This window comes from Lathyrus oleraceus, chromosome 3 (genome assembly GCF_024323335.1).
Source record: "Lathyrus oleraceus cultivar Zhongwan6 chromosome 3, CAAS_Psat_ZW6_1.0, whole genome shotgun sequence".
NCBI lineage: Eukaryota > Viridiplantae > Streptophyta > Magnoliopsida > Fabales > Fabaceae > Lathyrus > Lathyrus oleraceus.
This window is the reverse complement of record NC_066581.1, coordinates 308494738-308502197: the sequence shown is the minus strand read 5'-3', so window position 1 is coordinate 308502197 and position 7460 is coordinate 308494738.

Below are 7460 nucleotides of genomic sequence, written 5' to 3'. Positions count from 1 at the left end.
TATACAAATAAAAAACGTCAACTTCTAATTAACCAAATTAGTTTTTATTGCTTAGTGATTTGAGAACCATATTTGACATATGAGTCAATAGTAGCTGTCGCATTACGCGAAAAACCGGCGGGAAAACAAGAACAACAGAGCCGCCACCGTGCGTTATTTATCCCAAAAGAGGGAAAGGAAACGCTCGAAGTAAACCTAGGAAAGAACATGGTCTCGCGACCAAAGAGGATGGGTTCGGGAGTCGGTTATGCGAAGGGAAGGTATTAGCACCCCTACGCATCCGTCGTACTCGACGGGATCCACGCACAATAGGAAGGGAAAATAGTTGCTAAAACACTGCTCAAAATAATCATCTACACAGGCTGAAAGAGACACAAGAAAACAGACTGAAACTGACTCGGCAAGATATCGCATCCTAGGCCTACTTAGTCTATCAAGCATAGACATCAGAGTCAAAGTAGTTCGAACTGGGGAAACGACACATGCTCGCTAGGATATCGCATCCTATGCATACGTATCTCCTTTGGACGAAGGAGAATCAGAGCATTCGTAGCTCGGCTAACACGCACACAAACAAACACAGGCAAAGGCAAACGTGGAGCCTGAATGCCAATCACTGGGCTTACATCAGCATCCGAACCAAAAACACACACAAGGAGGCAAACGAGGAGCCTGAATGCCAATCACTGGGCTTACATCAGCATCCGAACCAAAAACACTCAAAAGGGCAAACATGGAGCCCGACAACCAATTGATGGAATTATGTCAGCATCCGAACCCAAAACACACTCAAAAGGGCAAACATGGAGCCCGACAACCAATTGATGGAATTATGTCAGCATCCGAACCCAAAACACACTCAAAAGGGCAAACATGGAGCCCGACAACCAATTGATGGAATTATGTCAGCATCCGAACCCAAAACACTCAACAGCATGCAACAAGAAGAAGGGTCTCGATTGCAACTAAGGCAAGAGAAGGGGGAGGTCTCAATCGCAACAAGGGCGAGAGAAAAGAATTAGTGTTAGTTGTTAGTCAAACTCGACAAGACATCGCATCTCGTGCCTACGTATCTCACCTGAACATGAGAATCAGAGTTGCCGTAGTTCGGCTAAACTATTCCTGTTGGTTTGTGTTTTTTTAAGTGGACAACGTCACTACGCAATCTACCGGATGCTCGACCTTGGGAGACTTACTCACCTGTAGTAGAAGGAGTGGACGTATCCTTAAGAGGGGATAATGTTTGTTTGTGTTTTAGGAAAGCTCAAGCAAGAAAGGAAGTCCTATACGAAGGAACCGTGCTACCTTAATTGTCATGCAAACGAGACTACGCGGAGTCTAGCAAACCTAGGGGATACAATCACACCACACAAACATATACAGCATGAAATAAACACACCAACAAGGAGGCTCAAACATCGGGGCTAGGCTTTAGTCAAGGGGTCATATCAACCTCAACAAACAAGCCTCTGTATCGGGGTCAGGTTAGCTCTTAACCTTGCCATTGAGGGGCCAAGGTGAAGCCAGATGAAAGGTGATGAGGGGTGTGCCTCATTGCTTCTATCTCAAGTCAGAGAGAGCATCAGACAAAGGAGCGTGGGTCCAGAATGGGGGGACCCTTCTACGCTCAGGACATAGACTCGACTGTACAATGTACAAGATCTTGGGCTCGGATCTCAATGCTACAACTGTAACACCCCGATGAAATTAAGATAATTGTTTAAATTAAGTTAATATTTTATTTATTAATTTAATTGAATAATTAGAAAATTATTGGATTATTAATATTATTTTGGGATTATTGAATTATTATTATTATTGGAATAATAATATAATTTGGAAAATATATAAGTTGGAAGTTAGAAAAATCCCATTTTTTTGGTAAAAAGTTATTTTTTCACGTGAAAAGGGAAAAGAGGCAGAAAGGGCAAAAAGCAAAAGAACGAAGGTTGAAGGAAGGGAAAGCTTGGAGCGCAGAGACTGCCGGATTTACTCAGGTAAGGGGGGTTTATCATCGTTTGATGGGTCTTATGGGATAGCATGTAATGGGTAGTGATGAACCTCTGAATTTGACTCTGATTGAAATGATATGTGATGAAACTGTGAAATATTAATGAACGAAATTGGATGATAATTGATGAAATTCGTAGGAATTAGGTGTAGTAAGGTTAGCGATTTGAGAAGTTGAATGTATCTGAGTTGTAATTGATAAAACGAACGAACGTGTATGAAAAATTGGACTGTGAGAGGTTGGATCTGAAGGATCTCGTAGCAGAGAAAACCCATAGCAGATCTGGAAAACTGGATTCTGGTCATACGCGTATGGCACTAGGCAATACGCGTATGGGATGGCTTGAAAATGGGGGTTTTGGCGCTGGTACGCGCCATACGCGTGTGATACGCGTATCCCTGGAGTGGTACGCGTATGGTGTATGCTATACGCGTATGAGTCAAAGAGGTGATGTTTTGAACGGGAAAACGTCTCTGTTGGTACGCGTATGAGGATGTGGTACGCGTAGCATACGCGTATGGGCGTGGGCGATACGCGTATGGGTTGGGCGAGGAAATGCGCCATACGCGTATGGGCATAGGCGATACGCGTATGGGCAGACTTGTGGTTTTCTGAACTGTTGTTGTGCAGTTTTTGGTTGATTAGGCTGAGTGATGTAACTTAGCTGATGTATGGCGTGGTAGGGATCATTTCCCGTTGTTGTGAGTAGTATAGGTATTAGTAGAGTGTGCTAATACTGTGTTGATGACGAGGCATGATATGATATGCCTTTGTGATAAAATGTGTTGAGGATGCTGTGAATGTATCAGTTATGTATGCATTTGTGAATAGACCGTTTTATGGCTTAGAGTGTGAGCATACGTCTATTCTTGTGTTGTTGTTGTTGTTGCATTGCTAGGTGATTAGCATGCATATTGTGGCCCATTTGGGGTGGTAGCTAATTCCCATGGTGAGGAATTAGTGAGTAAATCATTTTGATTATTGTTGATGTTTGCATGCTAGGTGATTAGCGTGCATAGCATGGCCCATTTGGGGTGGTAGCTAATTCCCATGGTGAGGAATTAGTGAGTGAGTCACTATGTCTCAAATGAGTGGGACTAGTGAGCTTGGTAGCCGTGCCTGGATTTGGACGGTGAGGTTGAACTATATGTTCACAAATAGTCGGTACCGCATGCATGGAGTCTCATTGCATAATATATGTATGGCGTGTAATATGAATGGATGTATTCCAATATTACACGTGTATTTGTGTTGGTATTGTTGTGTTGTTATGGAGTATGATGTTGAATTAATATGCTGTTCCTGAATGGGTGTTTTGATTAGGGTGATGAAGTGTGTTGAATCACTTAACATAACATGATATTTTCTAATACTCATTATATTGATTGAGGAACTCACCCTTACACTATTTTTCAGGTAACGAGAAATGAGTTGAGTAGAAGCTAATTGTTGGAGTCTAGCGTAGTCCCCGTAGTGGGTCGTGCTCTGATAGATGTAACATCGGGATGGGTTGTCTTAACTTGTTTTGAATGTTTTATTGTTGGTCGAGAACCATTTTCCATGTAATGTTTTACATGATTGATGAAATTATATCCGCTGTGTTTTATGCAATTGTTTAAGTTTTAAATTAATAAAAGAGCATGACCTTTATATTGTTGAATGGTGTGAATATTATGTGTGACACCCTTGAAGTGCATAATTACTCTGAATTGTTATATGTTTATTATTTTAATTTAATTATTGGGGTATTTTAGAAGGGTGTTACATTAGTGGTATCAGAGCATAGTCGGTCGAGTCGAGTCGTAATTATTCTGTTTCCCCTGTACGAGATAGGTGTTGTGTAACCCTATCAGTACTTATTGTTTTAGTTTGTTGGGTTTTCAGAATAGAGATGGCTGGAAGAGGTAGAGATGATGCTGCGATTGCTGAGGCTCTGGGTATGCTAGCTGGAGTACTTGGAGGAAATCCGAATGTTGTGGGAATGGGAGCTGCTCGTCAACTGAGTGAGTTCCAGAAGAACAATCCTCCAATGTTCAAGGGAGCATACGATCCAGATGGCGCTCAGAAGTGGTTGAAGGAGATCGAGAGGATCTTCCGAGTAACTGAGTGTGCCGATAACCAGAAGGTCAGGTTCGGTACGCATATGCTGTCAGAAGAAGCTGATGATTTGTGGGTTGCTACCCGCACTGAGTTGGAAAATACTGGGAATGCTGAGATCACTTGGGCTGTGTTCAGAGAGAGATTTCTGAGGAAATATTTTCCAGAGGATGTCAGAGGAAAGAAAGAGATAGAGTTCTTGGAATTGAAGCAGGGTAACAAGTCTGTTACGGAGTATGCTGCTAAGTTCACAGAACTGTCAAAGTATTATACTCCCTATAATGAGGCTGCTGGAGAATTTTCAAAATGTGTGAAGTTTGAGAACGGGTTACGTCCCGAGATCAAACAGGCTATTGGATATCAGAGGATCAGAGTGTTTTCTGACTTGGTTGACTGTTGCAGGATTTTTGAACAGGATTCCAAAGCCAGAGCAGAGAGCTATCAGCAAAGGGTTGATAGGAAAGGTAAGAGTCAGAATGATCGTGGAAAACCGTATGCAGCTGGCAAAGGTTTTCAGAGACAGAGTGGGATGAAGAGACCTAGTGGGGGAGACTCTAGTGCTCCTGCTAAGTGTTATAGATGTGGTCAGGCTGGGCATCGTATCCATGAGTGTACCAGTAATGAGAAGAAATGTTTCAAGTGTGGAAAAGGTGGTCACTTGGCTGCAGACTGCCGGTTGAAGACTGTGACTTGTTTCAACTGTGGAGAGTTGGGTCATATCAGTCCACAGTGTCCTAAGCCGAAGAAAGAGAATCAGTCAGGAGGCAAGGTCTTTGCCTTATCAGGTTCTGAGACTTCTGCAGATGATCGTTTGATCCGAGGTACGTGTTATATTAATGGCTTTCCTCTTGTAGCTATTATTGACACCGGTGCTACTCATTCCTTTATATCTTTGGATTGTGCTGTGAAACTTAAGTTAGAGATGTCTGAGATGCGTGGTAGTATGGTGATTGATACTCCTGCGAAGGGTTCAGTGACTACTACTTCAGTTTGTTTGAATTGTCCTTTGAGTATTTTTGGTAGAGACTTTGGGATAGACCTTGTGTGTCTTCCACTAGTACAGGTTGATGTTATCCTGGGTATGAACTGGTTGGTGTTTAACCGAGTCTATATCAACTGTTTTGATAAGACTGTGATTTTTCCTGAGATTGAAGAAGGAAAGAGTTTGTTTCTATCTGCAAGGCAGGTGAATGAGGAAGTAGCAGATGGGGCAGAGTTGTTTATGCTGTTAGCGACTTTGGAGGCTAAAGATAAACTGATGATTGGTGATCTGGCTGTGGTGTGTGATTTTCCTGATGTGTTTCCGGAAGAGGTGAATGAATTGCCGCCAGAGCGTGAAGTTGAGTTCTCGATTGATTTGGTACCTGGTACTAGACCGATATCGATGGCTCCATATCGTATGTCTGCTGTTGAGTTAGCTGAATTGAAGAGTCAGCTGGAAGATCTGTTGGATAAGAAATTTATTCGTCCGAGTGTGTCACCGTGGGGTGCACCAGTGTTGTTGGTTAAGAAGAAAGAAGGTACTATGAGGTTGTGTGTGGACTACAGGCAACTGAATAAAGTGACGATCAAAAATCGGTATCCTTTGCCGAGGATTGATGATTTGATGGATCAATTGGTTGGTGCGAGTGTGTTCAGCAAGATAGATTTGAGATCTGGGTATCATCAGATACGTGTGAAAACTGAGGATATTCAGAAGACTGCTTTCAGAACAAGGTATGGACATTATGAGTATTCTGTAATGCCTTTTGGTGTGACTAATGCGCCTGGAGTATTTATGGAGTATATGAATAGGATTTTCCATCCGTATCTAGACCAGTTTGTTGTGGTGTTTATTGACGATATTTTGGTGTATTCGAAATCTGAAGAAGAGCATGCTGAGCATTTGAGAGTGGTTTTAGAAGTTCTCCGAGAAAAGAAGTTATTTGCTAAACTGTCTAAGTGTGAATTTTGGTTAGAAGAGGTTAGTTTTCTTGGTCATGTGATTTCAAGAGGTGGTGTTGCTGTTGATCCTTCTAAGATAGAAGCGGTATCTAAGTGGGAAGCTCCGAAGTCTGTTGCTGAGATTCGAAGTTTCCTTGGTTTGGCTGGTTATTATAGGAAGTTCATTGAGGGATTTTCTAAGTTGGCGTTACCGTTGACGATGTTGACTAGAAAGGGGCAAGCGTTTGTTTGGGATTCGAAATGTGAAGAAGGTTTCCAAGAGTTAAAGAGAAGGTTGACTACTGCTCCTATTCTGATATTACCGAGTCCGTCGGAATCATTTGAGGTTTACTGTGATGCTTCATTGTTGGGCTTGGGTGGTGTGTTGATGCAGAACAAGCAGGTTATAGCTTATGCCTCGAGACAACTGAGGATTCATGAGAGGAACTATCCGACACATGATTTAGAGTTGGCAGCTGTGGTATTTGTTCTGAAATTATGGAGACATTACTTGTATGGGTCAAGATTTGAGGTTTTCAGTGATCATAAAAGTTTAAAGTATTTGTTTGATCAGAAAGAGCTAAATATGAGACAGAGGAGATGGTTAGAATTTCTGAAGGATTATGATTTTGGTTTGAATTACCATCCGGGTAAAGCAAACGTAGTAGCTGATGCATTGAGTCGGAAATCATTGCATATGTCTATGTTAATGGTTAAAGAGTTGGATTTAATTGAGCAGTTTAGAGATTTGAGTTTGGTGTGTGAGAGTACTCACAATAGTGTTAAATTGGGAATGTTGAAGTTGACGAGTAATATTTTGGATGAGATCAGAGAGGGTCAGAAATCCGATATGCTTTTGGTTGATAAGTTGACTTTAGTGAATCAAGGTCAAGGTGGTGAATTCAGAGTTGATGAGAATGGTGTTTTGAAATTTGGTAATCGGGTGTGTATTCCGGACGTTACCGAACTTAAGAAGAGTATTCTTGAGGAAGGACATCGTAGTGGCCTGAGTATTCATCCTGGGGCTACGAAGATGTATCATGATTTGAAAAAGCTATTCTGGTGGCCGGGAATGAAAAGAGAAATTGCGAGTTTTGTTTATTCCTGTTTGACTTGTCAGAAGTCGAAGATTGAGTATCAGAAGCCGTCTGGGCTAATGCAACCGTTGGCTATTCCAGAGTGGAAGTGGGATAGTATCAGTATGGATTTTGTTTCGGGTTTACCGAGGACAAGTAGGAATTTTGAAGCTATTTGGGTGATAGTTGACAGATTGACGAAGTCGGCTCATTTCATTCCGATCAGAATGGATTATCCGTTAGAGAGATTAGCCGAGTTGTATATTGAGAAGATTGTAAGTTTGCATGGTATTCCGTCGAGTATTGTTTCGGACAGAGATCCTAGATTTACATCGAAGTTCTGGGAAGGTTTG